Below are 22,897 nucleotides of genomic sequence, written 5' to 3'. Positions count from 1 at the left end.
ACTTAAATGATATTTTAAATGATATTTTGGGCTAAGCACCATGTTTTACTATTGCCCGAGTAGCTTGTGAGATTCTGACTGAGTAAGGCCGAGGGCCTATGTTGTGAGGAAACACTGATTATGATCATGAGGTCGAGGGCTTGAGATTTGTCCACCACGAAATGGCTTGTCGATATGAGGCCGAGAGCCTAGTGATTATGCCACGAGATGACTTGATATTGCGTTTGGGCCGTAAGGGGCCCCTCCAGGAGTCTGTGCACTCCTAGTGAGCGCAGGTACCCATTGTGATGTGAGATATAGCCCGAGGGGCTGGTGTTGCTCTATGATATTGCCCGAGGGGCGGATTCTACTGACATTGTGCCCGAGGGGCGATCCTTTATGTGTTTATATTTTCTAGTTGCCTGCCTTTTTTACTTGCTTAACTGTTTAAAAAAGGATTTTAAGAAGCTTAAACTGAACTAAAGTGACTTTGCATAATTTCACTGTTTCATGACTTTTACTGGCTTTTACTACTTCCTTATAGCTTGTAATATGCCTTACGTGGTTTTCTTATTTCTCAGTCTTTATTTATGATTATTACTCACTGAGTTGGAGTACTCACTTTACTCCCTGCACCCCATGTGCAGATTCATGCGCTACTGATCCTGCTTGCGAAGGTTTAGAGCTCCCGGCAGATTTCGGAGTTCACGAGGTAGCTGCTCGGCGTCCGTAGCCCCGTGCTTCTCCCCTTTATCTCATTTCCTTTATCTTGTTAGTGATTCTGTAATAGCTTTGTAGACTCTTCAGACTTGTAGTATATTGATAGATGCTCTTGACTGGTCACCCCGATATCGGGCTGTGTTGGTTTTAATTCCGCAAATTGTATTGTTCACTGCTTATTTTGAGATTTTATTATGTTTAAGACTTAATACTTATTATTTTAATTGCTTAAAATTCAAATGGGAATGTATCAGCTGGCCTTGTCTTCACGAGAGGCGCCATCACAACCGGGTCCGTGTTTAGGGACGTGACAAGTTGATATCAAAGCCTAGGTTACATAGGTCTCACGAGTCATGAACAGGTTTAGTAGAGTCTCGCGGATCAGTACAGAGACGTCTGTATTTATCCTCAAGAGGCTGCAGAACCTTTAGGAAAACTTCATATTCTTGAAATTCTTGTTGTGCGAATTTGTTGATCCGAGTACTAAACTTCTGTTATTCTATTCTCTCACAGATGGTGAGGACACGCGCTACTGGTCAGGATGGATAACCACTAGTACCACCAGCTATGGTCACTAGAGGCCGAGGACGCGGTCGTGGTCACGGTAGGGGCAGGGGTATGTCCCGCACAGCAGCTTGGGCAGCACCTGCAGATCTACCAGCCGCCCCAGTTCAGGATCAAGTCCCAGATGTGGCAGCTCTAGCAGCACCAGCTCAGGTACCTGTGCCCATTATGATTCTGGGTCTTCAGGAGGCCTTGGCTCAGATTCTATCAGTTTGCACTATCCTAGCTCAGGCGGTCTCAGTTACTACAGTCGCAACTACTTCTCAGGCCGGGGGAGGCACTCAGACTCCCGCCGCTCGCATACCTAATCAGGTCGTGCAGGGACTTCAGACACTGGGGGAGCATCCAGCCCAGCCGGTTGCAACTGCTCAGGACTATGTAGTTCCTGCCATGCCATAGGATGAGCAGCGTAGGTTGAAGAGGTTTGGTAGACTTTAGCCTCCGACCTTCAGTGGTGCAGAGGGCGAGGATGCCCAGGGTTTCTTGGATAAGTGTCAGAGGATGCTTCGTACAACGGGTATTCTGGAGACCAGCGGGGTCGCCTTCACTACTTATCAGTTTTCTAGAGCTGCCTTCACTTGCTAGGAGGCTTTTGAGAGGTGTAGGTCTGTTGGTGCATCACCCCTTTCCTGGCAGCAGTTCTCCGTTCTCTTTCTGGAGAAGTATGTACCGCAGTCTCGCAGGGAGGAGCTGTGCAGGTAGTTTAAGTGGTTGTATCAGGGAGAGATGACTGTGACGCAGTATGAGATGAGGTTCTCTGAGTTAGCTCGCCATGCGATTTGGTTGGTTTCGACAGATAGAGAGAGGATTAGGAGGTTTGTTGATAGCCTCACGTATTAGCTTAGTATTCTCATGACTAAAGAGAGGGTGACTGATGCTACTTTCGAGGAGGTTGTAGACATTGCTCGTGAGATTGAGTCAGTTCGTCGCCAAGAGCAAGATGAGAGAGAGAACAAGAGGCCTTGAGGATCTGGTAGTTATGGCAGTGCTCCTTCGAGAGGTCAGTTTCAGCACGGCAAAGGCCATCCATTTAGGCATGCTCAGCCAGCTCGCCTAGGTTATCGTGAGGTGTCATCGGGTCATGGTTCTCACATTTCTCATCAGGGCTAGTCATCACTTAGTGCCCTTCCAACTCAACGTTTGTCCTATGCTCCATCAGTTCCGGGCTCTTCTATGCCAGGTGCATCTGCTAGTCATTCCAGTGCTAGGGGTTCCCTTCAATCCCCTTCTCCAGCACCTGGGAGTTGCTATGAGTGTGGAGAGATAGGTCATATGTGGAGGTAGTATCCTCGTCGTCTTGCGAGTTCATCTTGCAGAGGAGTCAACCATCGGCTTCAGTGCCAATTACTTCACCACCACCCGCCCAGCCTGCTAGGGGTGGAGGTCAGTCAACTAGGAGTCGCCCTAGAGGGGGAGGTCGATTAGGTGGCGGTCAGACCCGGTTCTATACACTTCCATCTAGACTCGATGTTATTGCTTTCGATGCTGTTATTACAGGTATTGTTTCAGTCTGCCATAGAGATGTTTCTGTATTATTTGATCCCAGTTCCACCTTTTCTTATGTGTTATCATGCTTTGCTCGTTATTTGGGTACGCCTCGTGAGTCTCTTATTTCACTTGTTCATGTATCTACTCCAGTGGGTGATACTATTAGTGTAGACCGTGTGTACCGGTCGTGTGTGGTGACTATTGGGGGTCTGGAGACCCGAGTGGATCTTTTATTATTGTGTATGGTGGATTTCAATGTTATTTTGGGCATGGATTGGCTATCTTCGTGTCGTGCTATTCTGGACTGTCATGCTAAGACAGTCACAGTGGCTATACCGGGTGTGCCATGGATTGAGTGGCGAGGTTTGACTGATCATGTTCCTAGTAGGGTAGTCTCATTTTTGTAGGCCTAGTGTATGGTTGGGAAGGGTTGTCTGTCGTATCTAGCCTTTGTGAGGGATGTCGGTGCAGAGACTCCCAGTATTGATTTTGTTCAAATTGTGAGGGATTTTTCCGATGTATTTCCTGCAGACCTACCGGGCATGCCACCGGACAGAGATATTAACTTTGGTATTGACCTGGTGCCGGGCACTCAGCCCATTTCTATTTTGCCACATCATATGGCACCAGTGGAGTTGAAGGACTTAAAATACCAGCTTCGGGAACTCCTTGATAAGGATTCATCTGGCCTAGTGTGTCACCTTGGGGCGTGCTGGTTCTATTTGTGAAGAAGAAGGATGGCACTATGAGGATGTGCATTGATTATAGGTAATTGAACAAAGTAACAGTTAAGAACAAGTATCCTTTGCCTCACATTGATGATTTATTTGACCAGCTTCAGGGAGCGAGAGTGCTCTCCAAGATTGATCTTCGTTCAGGTTATCACCAGTTGAAGATCAGGGACTCGAATATTCTTAAGACGGCTTTCAGGACCCGATATGGTCATTATGAGTTCTTGGTGATGTCTTTTGGGCTGACCAATACCCCAGCAGCGTTCATGCATTTGATGAACAGCGTGTTCCGGCCATATCTCGACTCGTTTGTCATAATCTTCATTGATGATATTCATGTGTATTCGCATAGTCAGGACGAGCACGCAGATCATTTGAGACTTGTGTTGCAGAGATTGAGGGAGGAGAAGCTTTATTCAAAATTCTCCAAGTGTGAGTTTAGGCTTAGTTCAGTGTATTTCTTGGGACACGTGGTGTCCAGTGAGGGTATTCAGGTTGATCCGAAGAAGATAGAGGCAGTTCAGAGTTGGCCCAGACTGTCCTTAGCCACAGAGATTGGCAGCTTTCTTGGTTTGGCAAGCTATTATCGCCAGTTTGTTCAGGGATTTTCATTTATCGCATCACACTTGACCAAGTTGACTTAGAAGGGTGCTTCATTTGTATGGTCGGATGAGTGTGAGGAGAGCTTTTAGAAGCTCAAGATAGCCTTAACCACAGCTCTAGTGTTAGTTTTGCCATCAGCTTCAGGTTCATATATCGTGTATTGTGATGCTTCGAGAGTTGGTATTGGGTGTGTTTTGATGCACGAGGGTAGAGTTATTGCTTATGCTTCTTGTCAGTTGAAGCCCCATGAGAAGAACTACCCCGTTCATGATTTGGAGTTGGCTGGCATAGTTCACGCGTTGAAGATTTGGAGGCATTACTTATATGGTGTGTCCTGTGAGGTGTTTACTGATCATCATAGCCTCCAGCACTTGTTCAAGTAGAAGGATCTTAATTTGAGGCAGCGGAGGTAGTTTGAGTTGTTAAAGGATTATGATATCACTATATTGTACCATCTGGGGAAGGGTAATGTGGTGGCCCATGCTTTGAGCCGAAAGGCAGTGATTATGGGGAGTTTGGCATATATTCCAGTTGGGGAGAGACCTTTTGCAGTTGATGTTCAGGCCTTGATCAATCGGTTTGTAAAGTTAGATATTTCGGAGCCCTATCGGGTATTGGCTTGTGTGGTCTCTCGGTCTTCCTTATATGATCGCATCAGAGAGCACCAATATGATGATCCGTATTTTCTCGTCCTTAAGGACAAAGTTCAGCACGATGATGCTAGAGATGTGACCGTTGGTGATGATGGGGTGTTGAGGTTGTAGGGCTGGATATGTGTGCCCAATGTAGATGGACTTCGAGAGTTGATTCTGGAGGAGGCTCATAGCTCGCGGTATTCCATTCATCCGGTTCTGAAGATGTATCAGGATTTGAGACAGCATTATTGGTAGAGAAGAATGAAGAAGGATATTATGGGATTTGTAGCTCGGTAATTCAATTGTCAGTAGGTGAAATATGAGCATCAGAGGCCGGGTGGCTTGCTTCAGCGGATGAATATTCCGGAGTGAAAGTGGGAGCGGATCACCATGGACTTTGTAGTTGGGCTCCCACAGACTTTGAAGAAGTTCGATGCTATTTGGGTGATTGTGGATTAGCTGACCAAGTCCGCGCACTTTCATTCCTCTGTGTACTACCTATTCTTCAGAGTGGCTGACAGAGATCTATATCCGGGAGATTATTCATTTGCATGGTGTCCCAGTTTCCATCATTTCTGATAAGGGCACTCAGTTTACTTCGCAGTTTTGGAGGTTTGTGCAGCGAAAGTTGGGTACTCAGGTTGATTTAAGCACAACCTTTCACCCTCAGACGGGCGGGCAGTCCGTGCGCATTATTCAGATATTGGAGGACATGTTGCATGCTTGTGTCATTGATTTTGGAGGGTCATGGGATTAGTTTCTACCACTTGCAGAGTTTGCTTATAACAACAGCTACCAGTCGAGTATTCAGATGGTTCCAAATGAGGCTTTGTATGGAAGGCAGTGTAGATCTCCAGTTGGTTGGTTTGAGTTGGGTGAGGCTAGGCTATTGGGGACAGACTTGGTGCAGGATGCTTTAGAAAAGGTGAAGGTATTCAGGAGAGGCTTCGTACAGCGCAGTCGAGGCAAAAGAGTTATGCTGATAGGAAGGTTTGAGATGCGTCCTACATGGTTGGTGAGAAGGTTCTGTTGAAGGTTTCACCCATGAAGGGTGTTATGAGGTTTGGGAAGAAGGTTAAATTGAGTCATCTGTTAATTGGACCTTTTGAGGTGCTTCGGAGGATTGGGGAGGTGACTTATAAGCTTGCTTTTCCACCCAGCTTGTTAAGTGTGCATCCGGTATTTCATGTTTCTATGCTCTGGAAGTATATTAGGGATCCGTCTCATGTTTTGGATTTCAGCACGGTTCCGTTGGATGGTGATTTAACTTATGATGTGGAGCCAACAACTATTTTGGAGCATCTGGTTCAAAAGTTGAGATCAAAAGATATAGCTTCAGTAAAAGAGCAGTGGAAAGGTCGGCCCATGGAGGAAGTTACTGGGAGACCGAGCGAGAGATGCGGAGCAGATATCCTCACCTGTTTGAGGCTTCAAGTATGTTTCTTGACACGTTCGAGGATGAATGTTTGTTTAAGAGGGGGAATATGACAACCCGGCCAGTCGTCTCATGAGTTGCCGCTCTATTTCTCCAATTTCTGCTTCTTATTGCTTTGTTTATCGGTTCTATGAGTGATCGTGTTGGTTTGCTCGGGATCGGAAAGGATTTGGTAAGGTTTGAGACACTTAGTCTCTTTTAAGAAAGCTAAGTTAGAAAAAACAACTGGATGTTGACTTATGTGTTAGAGGGCTCAGATGTGAGTTCCGATGGTTCGGATAGCTTTGGGTGGTGATTTGGGACTTATAAGCATGATTGGAATGTGTTTTGGAGGTCCGGAGTAGATTTAGGCTTGAATTGGCGAAATTGGATTTTTGGCGCTTTCCGATTGATAGGTGAGATTTTGATATAAGGGTCAGAATGGAATTCTGAGAGTTGCAGTAGCTCCGTTGTGTCATTTGGAATGTGTGTCCAAAATTTCAGGTCATTCGGACGTGATTTGGTTGGGTTTTTTTTTATCAAAAGCGTAATTTAGAAGATTTTGAAATTCTTAGGCTTGAATCCGATGCGAATTTGGTGTTTTGATGTTGTTTCGAGCATTCCGAAGGATGGAACAAGTTTAAATGATGTTATGGGATATTTTGGCATGTTTGGTTAAGGTCCCGGGGGCCTCGGGGGAGTTTCGGGTGGTCAATCGGATCAGTTCTAGATGTTGGGAGTTGCAGAAAATTGTTGATCAATGTTGTAGAGAAATGGCCTTCGCATTCGCGAGTAGGCCCTCACATTCGCGAAGGGTTAGTTGAGGAGGCAGATGATTTAGCCTTCGCGTTTGCGAGGAAGGCTCCGCGTTCACGAAGGGCTGAAATGAGGTGCATCGCATTCGCGAGGTGGAGTCGCGTTCGCGTAGAGGGAATTGAGAAGCTGGGTTTGAAGATTGTTTTGTTCATCGCGTTCGCGAGAGAGGGAGCGCGTTCGTGAAGGGTTAGGCTGAGGAACCATCGCGTTCGCGAGAGTCAGGTCGCGTTCGCGTAAGAGGATTTTTGGTCAAAGTTAATTTGTGCTTCATGAACGCGAGGCGTTGATCTCGTTCGCGAAGAAGGAATTGAGGCTTGGGCAGAATGTTTAAATAGTCATCTTGTCCGCGATTTTGGGGTTAACTTCCACCATTTTTGAGCGATTTTGGAGTTAACTTCCACCATTTTTGAGCGAGTTTGGAGCTTTTTGAAGAGGATTGAAGAGGGATTCAAGGGGAAACACTTGGAGGTAAGATTCATGGACTTAATACTCGATTCTAATGTGAATTATACCTAATTAATCATGGAAATTAAGCCTAAAATTGAAGAACTAGGGCTTGTAGTTGGAGACCTAGAATTTGGTATTTGAGGGGTCGTTTTGTGGTTGGATTTTGATGCTTTTGGTATGAATGAACTCGGGGAGTGATAAAGAGTCCATTGATGTGATTTTTATCGGAATCCGAGACGTGGTCCCGGGGGCCGGGTTTGGCCAGTTTCGAGATTTGTGTTGTAATTTGATTTCTTTCGAGTGGGCTTGGTTCCCTTAGCATATTTTGATGGTTTTGCACTGATTTTGGTTATATTTGGAGCATCAGGAGGCCGATTCGAGGAGAAAAGGCATCGCGAGCTAGAGATTTGGACCGGGTAGAGGTGAGTAATGATTGTAAGTATTGTCCTGAGGGTATGAAACCCCGGATTGCACATCATTGTGCTATATTGAGGTGACGCACATGCTAGATGACGAGTGTGAGGTCGTGCACTATTGGGGATTGTGACTTAATCCGTCCTGAATGACTATTTTACCCCGTATTTGACTGAAAACTATTTGTTATCATTATATTTTGGGTTGAATGCCATATTTGGGCCTCGTGCCAACTATTTGAACCCTTAGGGGATTTTTACTGATATTTCTTCACTGTTTTGACTTTATACTTGAACTCAGTCATGCTATGTTCTACTATTTTCATAACTCAGCCATGTTTACTCTGTTTTAACACTTAAATGATATTTTGGGTGAGCACCATGTTTTACTGTTGCCCGAGTGGCTTGTGAGATTCTGACTGAGTAAGGCCGAAGGCCTATGTTGTGAGGAAACACTGATTATGATCATGAGGCCGAGGGCCTGAGATTTGTACGCCACGAGGTGGCTTGTCGATATGAGGCCGAGAGCCTAGTGATTATGCCACGAGATGGATTTATATTGCGCTTGGGCCGTAATGGGCCCCTGTAGGAATCTGCACACCCCCAGTGAGCGCAGATACCTATTGTGATGTGAGATATAGCCCGAGGGACTTGTGTTGTTCTATGATATTGCCCGACGGGCGAATTTTGTTGACATTGTGCCCGAGGGGCGATCCTTTATGTGTTTATCTTTTCTAGTTGCCTGCCTTTTACTTGCTTAACTATTTAAAAAGGAATTTTAAGAAGCTTAAACTGAACTAAAGTGACTTTGCATAATTTCACTGTTTCATGACTTTTACTGGCTTTTACTGCTTCCTTATAGCCTGTAATGTGCATTATGTGGTTTTCTTATTTCTCAGTCTTTATTTATGATTATTACTCACTGAGTTGAAGTAATCACTTTACTCCCTGCACCCTGTGTGCAGATTCAGGCGCTGCTGATCCTGCTTGCAAGGGTTGAGAGCTCCCGGCAGATTTGGGAGTTCACGAGGTAGCTGCTCGGTGTCCGCAGCCTCATGCTTCTCCCCTTTATCTCATTTCTTTTCTCTTGTTAGTGATTCTGTAATAGCTTTGTAGACTCTTCAGACTTGTAGTATATTGATAGATGCTCATGACTGATGACACCTCGGTATCGGGTTGTGTTGGTTTTAATTCCGCAAATTGTACTGTTCACTGCTTATTTTGAGATTTTATCATGTTTAAGACTTAATATAATATTTTAATTGCTTAAAATTAAAATGGGTATGTGTCGGCTGGCCTTGTCTTCATGAGAGGCGCTATCACGACCGGGTCCGGGTTTAGGACCGTGACAGCCTTCTAGAAAGTCATATAAATAGTTCAATAAAATATAAATAGCTTGCTGAAAGAAAGCTCAGACTTGAAGCGGCAAGTGCAAAAAAAATCCACAAAAATATTATATTCATCCAGCGGGAACTTACCTGACTATCGGCAATATCAATCCCAACATCATATCCAATCTTTGCTTTATCTCATTTAATAAGATCATCACCATGGTTTAAATAGAAAGACATTTGAACAATGCGACTTGTTTATTACCACCTAAATAAATTAACAGGTCGTACTGCCAGATAATTGAGATACACAATAGGCAAGAACTACCTTCCCGCAAGCAAGATTAATGACTGCATCCCCTCTTTTGGCATAAAGTTGAATCAAGACATTGTTGATCTAACATGCCAGAAAACCTTATTAGTAATGAACTATGCAGAAGAACTTTTCCCATGAACTTTTTAAATGAATGATTGGCGTGCTTCGCGCTCTTCAAGAGTTTGGTTGGTCCTTGCGCTGTAACGATAAGCCAACTTCCTAGCAAAGATTTTTGTACTCTCAAGATGTGTTTCGCCTGACACCGGTTCAAACTTTATATCAAAACGCAATAGAAAACCAATTGTAGCAAAACTCTTTAGCAGCTAAAATAACAGTAAAATTCTCTAACTTTCAGGGTACTAATATGACGATGAAAGCAAATGTTCTATATCCATACAATACAAATACAATGTCAATAATCAAGTGAGATTTGTCTTACCAAAAAAATATGAAAAAAATACCTTCTGGGTTGTGCTCTCAGAGTTTGACCCATTCTAAGTTTCAATCATTGCATTTTAACATAGTTAGTTTAAGACCTTGGAATTAAAAAAAAAATCTAAGCAATTCAGTCCATTTAAACATTTATAAAACCTCTTGCCAAGAAAAAGGAAGAAGAATTTTTCAAATAATACAAAAATATAAATTGAGAATAAGCAAAGAGAAAAAAGCAGAAAGAAAGATAGATTGGGATACAAGAATATAAATTGAGAATAAGCAAAGAAAAAAAAAGCAGAAAGAAAGAAAGTTTGGGGGCTTTGGTTTTAGGATCTCAGCGGTTTCAAGAGGGGTTTTTTTTTAAATTCTAGCAGTTATTTTGGCTTTTGAAGAGAAATTTTAGAGTGCAGTAAAAAATGAACCGTTTTTTGGCACCTTCTTTTTGTTTTTACCTATTTTCTAGTCTTCTATCTATAATTAAAAGTAGAAAAAAAAGCAATCTCATTAAGCCAAGTGGCATAACTACAAAAGGCCAAGTAGTATTGTTAAGACAAAATAAACTACCTTTCTAACTAAAAAAATATTTTGAATTTTAATTTTGAATTAATTGGTTACTTTATTTGAATTAATAAATATAAATATCTTATAATTATCTATAATAAAAAACGAAAATATGTATAAAAAAAATACCCATTCAAATTATGGAGTACTTTCAAGTTGAAGTTCTAAAATTATTTTAAAATAAAAAAATAAAAATCTATCTATAATTAAAAGTAGAAGAAAAATGCAAACTCATTAAGCTAAGTGGCATAACTACAAAAGACCACGTGATTTTGTTAAGACAAAATAAACTACCTTTCTAACTAAAAAATATTTTGAATCTTAAATTTTAATTAATTGGTTACTCTATTTGAATTAATAAATATAAATATCTTATAATTATCTATAATAAAAAACGAAAATATATTAAAAAAACTACCCATTCAAATTATGGAGTACTTTCAAGTTGAAGTTCTAAAATTGTTTTAAAAGAAAAAAAGAAAAAAAGAAAAAAAGAAAAGAAAAAATAAAAAAATTAAAAATTCAAATCGAATGGATAACAGTTTCTTCCTAATATAGTAGTTTCTCTCTCTCTTTATATATATATATAAAGAGAGAGAGAGAGAGAGTAAAGACCAGACTGGTCGTTTTGAGCTCTAGCATGTCGTTTGGTGATTTGAGGCCTTGAGTAGCTTCACTTCAGGTATCATGACTAGTTTCAAATAATTCTAGTAGTTATTTTTGCTTTCAAGAGCAATTTTGAAGTGCAGTAAAAAAATGAACCATTTTCTGGAGCCTTTTTTTGGCCTGTTTTCTAGTTTCAAATAATTTTAAACTCCAATTTTTTGGAGATTTGTCCAAAATATGTCACTTGTTGAAATGTGATTGCCACAGCAATTACCAAGTTAGCAACCACAAAAATGCTCTGTTTGTCACAAGCAGATTCAAACTCCAAAAAATGAGCAAATTACATCGCTGAATCGACCCCGCTTGTGTCAAAGACCAAATTTTACCAAAAAAAGAAAATAAATTTTCCATTATTCAGAATACCTTGATTAACAGCAACAGTACACAAGATTGGTTAACAGCAACACTCCGCTTGTGTCAAAGACCACATGTTTCTCACATTCCAATTCTCATATGCTAAAGGGTCCAACTCAGTCCATTATAAACTAACTTTGATCAAGATGGATCATGTAGCTCAGATAAAAAAATAACTTGACACTTAATTACTTACACAAAGGAATTGATAATTAAACAAAACTAGAGGGAAAATCTCTAAAGTCCCTCCCACTGTATACCATATTTTAAGCCAAAAATTCTGGTAGCATACTAGACAAACCAATAATCTGGTTCCAGAACCATCTTAAAAATGACAGCTTGAAAATAGAGACCTTTAATCTATTTAGCTATAAAATCAAATCATGATACACTACAATAACAGGAACTGCTGAATGTAACAAGGAAATATATAATTATACACTCCCTCATCATTGTAAGCATATTTTCATTGAATCAAAAGGAGAATTACAAGAACGAGAAAAGGAGATAGTACCTTAGCGGCAGTAATACAGTCCCAAATAACCAAGTAAAGATAGCGATGAAGATGAATAGAACTTTATAAATTGGGAACAGGAAGTTCAGCAACACACAGTCCATTCACAACTTCATACGAGCCCAGAGAAAGGAGGAAGTCGAATTTTAACATTTCAGCGACCAAACTCCTTTTCAGATCTTCTTTGAAATTCGGTTTTTCTAGTGCTTTTGGTCTCCAAGCTTGTCAGGTCTTTGTTTCCATTTTTCCAAGGTTAGAGATGAGATAAAAAAAATCGAAGAGAAAGGGGGAGCTGATGAATGCCAGATTTCCAGTGATTTGGTAGCTGTGAGGAAGTGATAGATGAAGAAGGGGAGTTAAGTGGCGTGTGCTGAAGGATTTGGTGGTGAGGAGGGTGAAGCCATGGCTATTGGTTTTTAAAGAAATGAAGTTGAAGAAGATGAACTAAGGGCGCCGTTCACAGGGGTCTCTCCATAAGATCTGCTCCAGCTTTTGTTTAGGTTATTAGGTTTTAATGGGGATCCGGGTCGGGTAGGTTAGTTTAGGCTTGGGTCAAGGGAAGTTTTGGATCAGATCTGGGCTGGGTGAGAATTGGGGTCGGGCAGGTCTTTTTTTGGAACTTTGAGTGGTTTGGGCCAGATTTTGGGTATAAGAACAACCCAAATTTGAATTAAAACCCCATCTTTCAAATTCACTTCTTATTTTCCTTTTTCTCTTTGTTTTTCTTTTTCTTTTCTTTAATTTAAAATCCTAGATTATCTAAAAATGTGAAATTAAACTAATTAACTAATTATAAAAATTATAAAAGCTACTTAATCCTAAATTAAAAGAGAAAAAAATCAATAAAAGGAAAAAGTGTAAAAATAAAGCATTTTTTGTGATTTTCAATTTTTATAAAACAAGTAACTACAAATTAATCTTAAAAATGTAAAAATAAGGCCTAAATGCCATGCGTGACATTTTGGTATTTTTCATGATTTAAATAAAACTTAAACATGCACAAAATGCAAACAATTAAATAAAACTCTACAAAAATTCCTAAAATGTCAAATAATTAACAAAAATCTATTTTCTTGGGATTTTATAGGAGTATTTCGTATAGGGCAAAAATCATGTGCTTACAACTGCCCCTCTTTGCTCGGAAACACGATGGGTATTCGGGCAAAGATAAAATGAGCAATTATGAGAGATTTTTTCCCGTTTGAAATTCCATGAGAAGCATTTTTTGGAAAGAGCCTGACCAAACCTTGCTTCAGAGGTTGCCTACATATCCTTGGCTATAAAGGAATCAGGTCAGTGTAGTTCTGAAAGTTTCGGTAGCTGGGACTACCAGAAAGCTGTGATTTCACTGTTGTTGTTGCTGCTACTGCTTGCTGAACTCCTTATTACACCAAAATAAAAGATGAAAAGCTAATTCTATCAACTACGAGTTACAAGATTCCTATCTATAAATCTTCTGGATCTTGATCTTGAGTCTTGGATGGTTCTTCCTGCAGACTCTGATCTGAATCTTGATGCTTGTTGGCTGCAGCCGATAGTTCATTCTTCTTCAGCTTTTCGGATCAAGGCGGGACTTGGAGAGCTTGTGACTTCAATCAAATTTTGAGTAGTCCGCATCTTTTCTCCGCTTCTGCACCTTGAGTTCAACTTCTTTCCTTGTTTCTTCTTTTCTTTTATTTGGGTTGAGACTTCCTCTTTTGGTCATCTCAAACCTTGTGCCTCAGGGTGAAAACCTGTTTAGGTACTAAAGCAAACAAACGAACGAAATTTCTGCCCCAGTTTTCACTAGGAAAATTTCGCGAGTTATTGCAACAAAATCTAAACTATTTCTTTATTGAAAGCAATAAAATCTGGATTGTGTATCCTTGGGAAAAAGAGATTAGGGAGTGGAGTCATATATCTATACGAAAAATCAACTAGGAAGTGGAGACCCTATGTGGGAAAAATGACTAGGGAGTGGAGACCCTATGTCTAAAATAAATTCAACTAGGGAGTGAAAACCCTAAGTTGGAAAAACGACTAGGGAGTGGAAACCCTATATCTAAAATAAACTCAACTAGGGAGTGAAAACCCTATGTCTAAAATAAACTCAACTAGGGAGCGGAGACCTATGTTGGAAAGACGACTAGGGAGTGGAGACCCTATATTGGCAAAAGACGACTAGGGAGTGGAGACCCTATGTCTAAAAATAATCTCAACTAGGGAGTGGAGACCCTATGTTGGAAAAACGACTAGGGAGTGGAGACCCTATGTCTAAAAATAAACTCAACTAGGGAATGGAGACCCTATGTTGGAAAAGCGACTAGGGAGTGGAGACCCTGTGTCTAAAATAATCTCAACTAGGGAGTGGAGACCCTATGTTGGCAAAAGGTGACTAAGGAGTGGAGACCCTATGTCTAAAATCTCAACTATGGAGTGGGGACCCTATGTTGGCAAAAGATGACTAGGGAGTGGAGAGCCTATGTCTAAAATAATCTCAACTAGGGAGTGGAGACCCTATGTCTAAAATAATTTCAACTAGGGAGTGGAGACCCTATTTTGGCAAAAGGCGACTAGGGAGCGGAGACCATATGTCTAAAATAATCTCAACTAGGGAGTGGAGACCCTATGTTTGCAAAAGGCGACTAGGGAGTGGAGACCCTATGTTTAAAATCTCAACTAGGGAGTGGAGACCCTATGTTGGCAAAAGGGGACTAGGGAGTGGAGACCCTATGTCTAAAATAATCTCAACTAGGGAGTTGAGACCCTATGTTGGCAAAAGGCGACTAGGGAGTGGAGACCCTATGTCTAAAATAATCTCAACTAGGGAGTGAAGACCCTATGTTGGAAAAAGGTGACTAGGGAGTGGAGATCCTGTATCTAAAATCTCAACTAGGGAGTGAGGACTCTATGTTGGCAAAAGGCGACTAGGGAGTGGAGAGCCTATGTCTAAAATCTCAACTAGGGAGTGGAGACCCTATGTTGGAAATGCGACTAGGGAGTGGAGACCCTATGTGTAAAAATAAATTCAACTAGGGTGTGGAAGTCCTATGTTGGAAAAAACGTAACTAGAGATGGGGGACCCTAGGCTACCATGATTTTGAACTTTTCTTCTTCTTCTTCTTCTTCTTCTTTTTTTGTTTTTTTATTTTTTTTTGTTTTTTTTTATTTTAAGAAAATGAGTAAAAATGCAGGAAAGAATTTGGAGGAAACTTCCCTTTTTGATTGATTATTGTTGCAAAGCTGTTTCTAGACCTTGCACAATTTCTCTTTGGTTGCACCTGTTTCTTGCAAGGTTACTTTTGATTGCACCTGTTTCATGTTTTCAAACAAAGAACAATTGTTAGTTTGAAACGGTGGTTGGTTTTGTGGCCTTGATTGTTTTGATCTCGGTCCGTCTTCTTTGATGAAGATCTCAATTGCAACCGCTCGTTTCCTGGGGACTGATTTCACTTCAGGCCCTGAGAACCTCTGTTTTTTTCTAGATTTTGCCATGACGGCTGGTCGGTGGAACTCAACCTTTTCGAATTTATTTTGCCTTTGTAGGACTTTCCTTTCTGACTTCTTTTCTTTATTTCTTTTTTTTTCTATTTTTTTAAACTTTGGAGCATTGGGGAACTTTTGGCTCCTCAAACTTTGCTGCAACGGCTAGTCGCGCGGGATTTTACCTTTTCCAACTTTGTGTCGCCTTCATAGGCCTTTCTTTTCTGGCTTCTTTCTCCCAACTTCAAATTCAGAGCATTTGGGGTACCTTGGATTTTTTTTCAACTCTTTGCCGAGACGGTTAGCCACGTGGGACTCAACCTTTTCAACTTCATTTGCCTTTATAGGCGCTCCGTTTGATTATCTCTTTTTAAGAGTTTTGATTTCGAACTATCGGCTGCCATGGCTAGTCGGGGTCGACTTGATGCCCGTGACGAGGCTGGGTGCCTTTCTGCACATTAGCTCGTGCCAAATGAGAACCATGTAAATCAGTCTTGTCATCCTTTCTTTTGTCTTAGTTTCGGAACAATGTTAGACCGAAAGGGATTCAAAGAAAACAAACAATGGAATAGAGAATGAGTTTAAAATAAGAAGTGTCCCTTTCGGGGAAAGGAAAGAAGGACTTATCTGGAGTACATGCGAACTTCAATGAACATGGCATGCCTTTTGGACTAGATGCCTGATCTGTGTAAACCGTCCGACTCTCAGAAATTCATCACAATTTTTGCCTCAAAATCGAGAAACCTTGCCAGGACTCTGTCGGTACCAATGGCTATGAGGATCCTCTTTTCTATCAGGGGCGCCCTTTGCGGGTTTTCATGAGCTGACATCTCTCATTTCTCTTCTCACCATCGCCTTATAGTGTTCTTTGCGATTTTTCACTAACAAGACTCTCTCATTTTGATTTCTTTGCTTACTGTCTCCTCATGGTGCCCGTGTGGGTGTTCACCAATAAGACTCTCTCATTTTATTTCTCTCATTTTGACTGTGTCGGATCTAAGCAACTGCATTCTTCGGTCCTTGAACATTCTCACCGATTGATCGGAAGGACTTGAACAGGGTTTGGGTAAAAAAAGATTTGGATTGAGTTACAACTTTGGAACCTTTTGGGCGGGATCGTTGCCGAACCATTATAACATCTGCCCTAGTTTTACATTTTGGGGGACTTTGGATTTTTATTTTGGTGTGACTGAACCCCAGAGAGGCTGCCTACGTATCCTTTCGGAATCAAGTCGAACATAGTTTAGGGAACTTTGTTTTTGATTTTCTTTTGTTTTTCTGTTTTGTTTTGTTTTGTTTTGTTTTCTTCTTCTTTTTCCTTCCTTTTTCATTTTTTTTCACTTCATTTTCTTTTTCTTTTCTTTTCTTCCCCTTTTTTTGTATCACTCTTTTCTTCTTCTTTTTTCATTTTTCATTTCATTTTTAATTTTCAATTTTTTTTCAATACACTTTCAGGTTCCAAAGAGGGTAATCAAAGAGGAGTAACCGGCTCAAAGGGTTTGCAAAGGGTTGAATATTTGGATAGTGAGAAAGAAAGCCTTCTTCATCCCAATCGGAAAACATTAATGCTATGTAGAGGATCTAACATAGTACCTTTTGACTGCATTTGCATTGACAGTTGTTTCAGGGACATTTCCTTCGATGTTTTCCAGGTACAACGCTCTCTTTGGTAGTACCTTTGTTACCATGTATGGATCTTTCCAATATGGAACCAATTTTCCTTCAGATGTTCCGAATCTTTGTTTTATTTCCTTAAAATTATCTTCATTGCGATCTAATTCTTGATTTATTATTTTGGGGTCTGACAGCTTTCAAGATCTGGGCATGAAGTCCGTAAGCATGTCATGTTATTGAAATCTGCATTTAACAAAACTAAAAAGAGAATAAGAAAAAATGACAAGATTAAGAAAAGAGACATTCCTGGACAATAAAATATTAATTTTACTTGATTTGTTTTATTTGTGATTTTTGATTTTTTTTTCAATTTTTGAAGATAGAAGGGTTTACATCAGAAAGTAAGACAATAAGGTAAAACACCCGGATCACACCCTGAGATAATCCGGCCGCAGAAAGGATAGCAAGATTGGCTACTAAGACTCCTGTTTGATAGGGAACTTTCATGCTTAACGACCATTTTTTGGCTTTTTTTTTTCTGTATCGGCAATGGCTGCAATGACCTTCAGTGCCGATTCAAATTCCTCAGCTTCACAAATCATTCCAACTATTGGCCCGATGTTGTGGGCAGACAACCGATTGTTCATCACATCAGGAGCTTCTTCATCCCGAAAAACGATTCTTTCAGCTTCAATCAAGTCTTCAACTGCCCTTTTGAGGGTCCAACAGTCCTCCATACTGTGTCCCACTGCTCCACAGTGGTATTCACATCTAGCATCAGCTCGGTGCAAGGGGGACTCAGGGTTTGGTCGGTTCGGGGCCACTGGCTGCAACAGATCTAGCCTAATTAGCTTTTGGAACAAGCTTGAATACGATTCACCAATAGGGGTGAACTGGTTCTTTCTGAAAGTCTCTCTTGGGAGAGGATTGTATCGGGGATCATTTTGTTGAGGCTTATATGGAGCTTGGTAAGGATGGGCATTTCTGGGAGGGGGTGGAGCTCGATTTTGTGGATAATGTTGTGTCTGCGGATAAGGTTGCGCGTTCATCACCGTATAGAGAGGTGGTGCCACGGCATAAATAGCATCTTGAAAGGGATAATAGTATGGTGGAACCATATGAGGCACATATGATTGGCTGAATGACCTTCGAGCCCCCCTCTAGCTTGAAACCATCATGGTTCCCTCTTCTCTCCCATTTCCATTCATCAAATTCTCTGATTTATTTTGAACATCTGGTGATATGGCTTTCAAAGCAGCATGACTCAAGATTCGACCCGTTTTTAGCCCACTTTGTACCATCTCCCCAATTTTGATAGCCTCAGCAAACGGCTTTCCCGTAGCGGACATCATGTTTTGGAAGTAGTCTGCCTCTTGGGCCTGTAGAAAGACAGTGACCATTTCAATTTCGTCCATTGGAGGCTTTACCCTAGCAGCTTGCTCACGCCATTTGACAGCATATTCGCGGAAGTTTTTCGCGGTTTTCTTTTTCAAATTGGACAAAGAGTTTCTGTCGGGAGCGATGTCCATATTATATTGGAACTGGCAGACAAAATCTTGGGCCATATCGTCCCACACGTGCCAACGGGTAATTTCTTTATTCGTATACCATTCAGAAGCAATTCCGATGAGCCTTTCCCCAAAATAGGCCATTAGCAGGTCCTCTTTTCCACCAACACCCCTTAACTGGTTACAGTATCGTTTCAGATGAGCGACCGGGTCCCCATGCCCGTTGTACTTTTCAAATTTTGGCATCTTGAAGCCAACTGGCAAGTGGACATGGGGAAACATACAGAGGTCAGAGTATGAGACACTCTTTTGGCCACTCAGACATTGCATGTTTTTCAGGCTTTGTTCTAGGCTCTTCATTTTCCGAGCCATTTCCTCTTGCTCGGGACTTTTAACAACCTTTTCTTGTTCCACTGAGAAATCATATTGCGCAGGTTGAGTGAAAGAGTATGGGGTCACATATGTCATTTCTGGTTGAAGCTATGGACCCTGAAAGATGAACATTGGAGGTGGTGCCCTTGAAGCCGGTGCTTGGGGGCGAACCACAGAAGGCATGCCAGGATCATCGGAGGGCATTGGAGGGTGACCACATGGGGTGAGCAAGTTGGGCACAGGGGCGTTGGTAACCTCACCTGACCTAGGGATGCAACATCTTATTCTCTACCATTAGACCATGCATCCTACATTTCCAATATGCGGAGACGCAACATCTTGCGTAGTTCGGGAAGATCGAGAATATAGTAAATAAACTAACTCTTTTGTTTTTGAAATTTTTGAAAGAAATGATTTAAAAGAAGAAAGGAAATCTTTTTTTTTTTATTTTTATTTTTGTTTTGTTTTTTAAAGAAAGACTTCTAAAAAATTCATTTTCTTTTGATTTGAACTTTGAGAATTCTAAAAGTAAAAAGAAATTATTTTTGTTTGAATTTTCATTTGTTTTCTCTTTTTCTAAAGAAGAAAGAAAATATTTTTGGATTTTGGATGTTGCCTCTTAATTTTCGAAAGAGGGACTTTTAAGAAAAATGTTTTGGATTTCTGAGTTTTATTTATTCACAAAAGTAATTCTAAAGAAAATCAAAATATTTTTGGACTTTAATTTTCAATTTTTTTTTGACATTTACGAAAGATATACTTTTAAAGAAGGAAAAGAATTTTTTTATTCTTTTTTTTCTGATTTTTTTTTGAATTTTTGAAAAATAAATATTTCAAAATAAAGGAAACTCGTATTTTGGATTTTGATTTTTTTATTTCATTTTTCCGTTTGAAAGACTTCAGAAAAAAGAAAACTACCCTTTTTTGAGTTTAAAAAGAAACTTTTTTTTTGAATTTTCCAAGGAAAAATTTCTAAAGAAGGAACTAAAAAAAAATATATATATATATTTTGAATTTTTGAAAATTGGAGTCCGAACCGATGAGGTTTTCCTATGTATCTCACATCTGGTGAGAATCAGACCCGCGTAGTTCTGTCAGCTCTGATGGAACAAGGGAAACATGACACTTGAAAATTTTGGCTTATTTTGAAATGACTTTTTTTCTTCTTTTTTTTAATTCAGAATTTCGACTGAGTTTCAGAATTTTCTAAATACCTACCTCTCATTTTTTGTGATGACCCAAAAGGTCATCACTTATGTTGCACGTGAATTCAATGTTCCGAGGCCTAAAAAAACTCCTTTTACCCCACCTTGATTTACGTGCGTGGTCCGAACCTATATCCGAAAAGCCTTCTATGTGAAAATATGAGAAATAGAAATTCTAAAGTTAAAAACTTGATTATGGTTGACTTTGGTCAACATTTTGAGCAAACGGACCCGGATCTGTGTTCCGACGATCCCGGGAGGTCCGTAATAAAATATGGGACTTGGGCTTATGCCCGAAAATGAATTCCAAAGTCCCAAGCCTTAGAAATTAATTTTTGAAAGAAATTGTTTTACTGAATTATCTAAGAAATAAATAAAAGAATTAATGTTTGAAAGCATTGTTATCGGGCCCGTATTTTGGTTCCGGAGTCTGGAAAAAAACTTGTTATAGTATTTGAAAGATAACTGTGAAATTTGGTGAAAAACGGAGTTTATTTGACGTGAGTTGGACTTCTGATTGAAGAGTTATGAACGTTGAGAGTTCTTGATGAAAATGTTGAGTCTTGAGGTTTAATTCATGATTTTACATGTTATTTTGATGATATGATCGCACGAGTAGGTCCATATGATATTTTTTGAGTTAGTATGCACATTTGGTTTGGAGTCTCGAGGGCTCGGGTGAGTTTCGGGGTAGGTTCCGGGGTGTCTTAAGCTTAAACATGGCTATTGGAGGTTTAGAAAACTGCAACTCTCTGAACCTGCTAGTGCGGTCCGCACTGGTTTTGTGCTGTCCGCACTGGTGGCTGTGCGGCCGCAGTGGATCTTGTGCGGTTCGCACAGGTTCACTGGTGACTGTGCAACCGCAGTTGATTTTGTGCGGTCCGCACAGTGAGTCTGAGAGGCTGTGCGGCCGCAGTTGATTTTGTGCGGTCCAGACAGGGAGTCTGAGAGGAGTATATTTAGATGGGATTTTCAGTTATTTTTCATTTTTCAAAACCCCGAAAACATAAGAGGCGATTTTTCAAACAACCTTTCTTCTCCAAAACGTTGGTAAGTGATTTCTAACTCATTTTTTCACTCCTTAACATCTTTTAACATGATTTCAACTCAAAATCAATGATTTTCATGGAGGAAATTGGTGGTTTTGGGTAGAACCTAGGTTTTTTTCAAAATTGGGGATTTGGACCTCGATTTGAGGTCCGATTTCAATACAAATTATACATTTGAGTTCATGGAGGAATGGGTAAACAGGTTTTGGTTCGAACCTCGGGTTTTGACCATGTGGGTCCGGGGGCAATTTTTTGGCTTTTTGGGTAAAACTTTGGAAAATTCATTTTCATGTATTCAAATTGATTCATTTAGCATTTATTGATGTAGTTAAGTAACTTGTGACTAGATACGAGCAAATTGATGGTGGAATCAAGGGGTAAAGCTATAATTGGACCGTGAATTGTGTTCGTGGCATCGAGGTAAGTGTTTGGTGTAACCTTAGCTTGAGGGATTAGGAGTTGAGTCTTACTTGCTCTATGGTAATTGTTGAGTACGACGTATAGGCATGGTGATGAGTATCTATACGTTGGTGTCTAGCATGCCTGTGAGTCTATATATTGTGATTAGTATGACTTTGTTGTATCTTTCATGCCTTGGTGATGATTTCTAATTGTTGTGTAAAGTTTGTGGAAAGAATTGTGACCTATGAACATTGAGGAGCGTTAGCTCAAGTTGTATAACGAATTGTGAAGGTATAAGTGACAATTGGACTTTTAGAGCATTGGCTCGAGTTGTGAAATGAATTGTGAAGGCATAAGTGATAATTGAACCTCTAAAGCATTGGCTCGAGTTGTGAAGTGAATTGTGAAGTAAAAGTGAGAAAGAGAAGAGGTCATTATGTTGTCACTCTTCCGGGCCATTGTTGATTTATTTGTTATCTCCCTTGCCGGGATGTGGATGTTATTGATGTTGTTCCTTTGCCGGAATTTAATTGTTGACTTGTTGCTCCCTTGCTGGGATTCTTATTGCAAATTTTCTTTATTTCCTTGCCCTATTGTTTGTGATTGTTGTTTGGGTGAGGAAGAGAGTTAAAGCACGAAGGGTGATGCCGTGCATTGTTTGTTTTGTGAGGAAAGAGTGTAAAGCATGAAGGGTGATGCCGTGCCGCACGATGTACCATTCCGTGTAGATTATATTGATTATATGGTGAGGAAAAGCGGTCACTGTAAATATAATCCGATTTTAAGTCCGAAATCGAATCCTCAGGGAACTAACCTATCTATTACACTTTACGGCAATGTTATTATCAACTCAATCAATTCTAGATGCAAGAATTTTGATCAATAAAGATTGGGTTTTTGCTTAACTACTTCAACTACTATTAAAACACAACAGTACGCTAAAACAAAGATAATTCAATGGTAAAAAAGGTCTAGGGCTTTGATTTCCCTAATTGCTAGTTTAGGTCTTGACTCTTCTGCTATAATCTCGTCGTAATACTCTATGAGGATTAAGAGTTATGGATTATCGCAATTATCTCTCGATCAACTACAATAATTTACTAGAGCATTCTCTCAAACTACTCTAGCTGACAATATGTGTGCAACTCTAAATTATCCCACCAAAGTTTTGTTATCTCTAAACCCACTTTTAAGTTCAAGTAATGAATCTCTTCAATTATCCAAAAGTGGTGTTGTTCAACAACTATCTAACCTAATATTCTTTCTCAAGCAATATAAGGTAATTAGACATGATTAAT

The 22,897-nt window shown here is 40.3% G+C and overlaps 1 long non-coding RNA gene across 1 annotated transcript; it reads right to left on the bottom strand.

Moving 5' to 3' along the window:
* Positions 1–9,316: 9,316 nt before the first annotated feature.
* On the bottom strand, positions 9,317–12,412 carry LOC107819569 (uncharacterized). The gene is made up of 2 exons (XR_001655729.2): positions 11,988–12,412; positions 9,317–9,713 (listed from the first exon to the last, which is right to left on the bottom strand). It is a non-coding gene; the product is annotated as an uncharacterized LOC107819569 (long non-coding RNA).
* Between the last annotated feature and the right edge of the window lie 10,485 nt (positions 12,413–22,897).

The sequence above is a fragment of the Nicotiana tabacum genome, chromosome 6 (assembly GCF_000715075.1).
Source record: "Nicotiana tabacum cultivar K326 chromosome 6, ASM71507v2, whole genome shotgun sequence".
In the NCBI taxonomy this organism is placed as follows: Eukaryota; Viridiplantae; Streptophyta; class Magnoliopsida; order Solanales; family Solanaceae; genus Nicotiana; species Nicotiana tabacum.
The sequence above is the reverse complement of the archived record's forward strand: the minus strand, read 5'-3'. Positions and strand labels throughout refer to the sequence as shown.